Below are 1,259 nucleotides of genomic sequence, written 5' to 3'. Positions count from 1 at the left end.
AATCACCCACACACACACACGCCCATACACACACACACACACACACACACACACACACACACACACACACACACACACACACACACACACACACACACACACACACACACACACACAGACCCACACACACATACTCTCGCGCGCGCACACAGCTTGTACATAGGAATCGAGATGAGCAACTTAAGCATAGGTTACGAACAAACAAAGCATTGCCGAAAACACTAACATTCCTGGTCTAGCTGAAAGGGATCTGATGCCCATGGATGTGTGTGAGCCGCTGAGCGGAACCCAACCACAAGATGGCGCCAGCAAGACTTTCCTACCCCCCCTTACCCCTCTCCCCCCACTCACCCACACCCCCCCCACCCCCCCAGTTGCAGCCAAAAAACGAACAAAGATCAATTGGATTGTTTTATTGTTTCTTTATCTATGTTTGTTTTTACTCACAACAGCCCCCTTTCTTCTCATTATTTGTTCATGGTTTGGACTGGACTTCGTCTGCCAATGACAAAATTCTTGCTTGCTGCGGCATTTCCTGGATGTTCTGGTTGAAGCCCGGCGCGGTGTTGACCGACTGCCCTTTTCTTTGTCAGTATTACTGCAGGAATACTGATTGTTTACAGTACATGGCTTCCCACTCCTAACACACGAATCTAGATGAAAGACAAAGTATTCACTGCAACAGTTCTTGTTTGTATAAGAGATGTGGCTCTACTGATGTGATTGTTTTATATTCAAGAGTTCATTTTTATTATTTACAAATAAAAGACTGTGTGGAAGAAAAATAGATTCTCAACTCAGGACTCTTGTCGTGTTATTCCGTGGCTGGGCAGTAGAGGAACGCACCTGCTGCCTGTGATTGCTTTGGAATAGTCGTGTCATGCGATTCCTTACAGTGTGCTGAGGAACACCGAGTACCTAACATGATGCTCATTGGGCTGACACGACATGTGAGGATGCTGAAGGCATACATTTCCCCTGACAACTTCCCAAAAAGCTTTGTAATTATAACTTCCAAGCTTATCATGCAACCGGAAACTTGAATATAATGATGTATGTATGTTCATGTATATCCTTTTTCATTGTTTTTGCTGACAAGCGCCTCCACAGTGAATTACTTAAAATATTTTTTTTCAGTTTGAAGGCACTAACATATTCCCCATATAACATGCCCCCACATGGTTATAAAAAAACATGCTTCTCTTTCTTTGTATTTGTTCTGTCGACCAACACTAACTAACTATTGTTGGCATCACTGT

The sequence above is a fragment of the Gadus morhua genome, chromosome 15 (assembly GCF_902167405.1).
Source record: "Gadus morhua chromosome 15, gadMor3.0, whole genome shotgun sequence".
Taxonomy (NCBI): domain Eukaryota; kingdom Metazoa; phylum Chordata; class Actinopteri; order Gadiformes; family Gadidae; genus Gadus; species Gadus morhua.
This window is presented reverse-complemented; position numbering follows the sequence as displayed.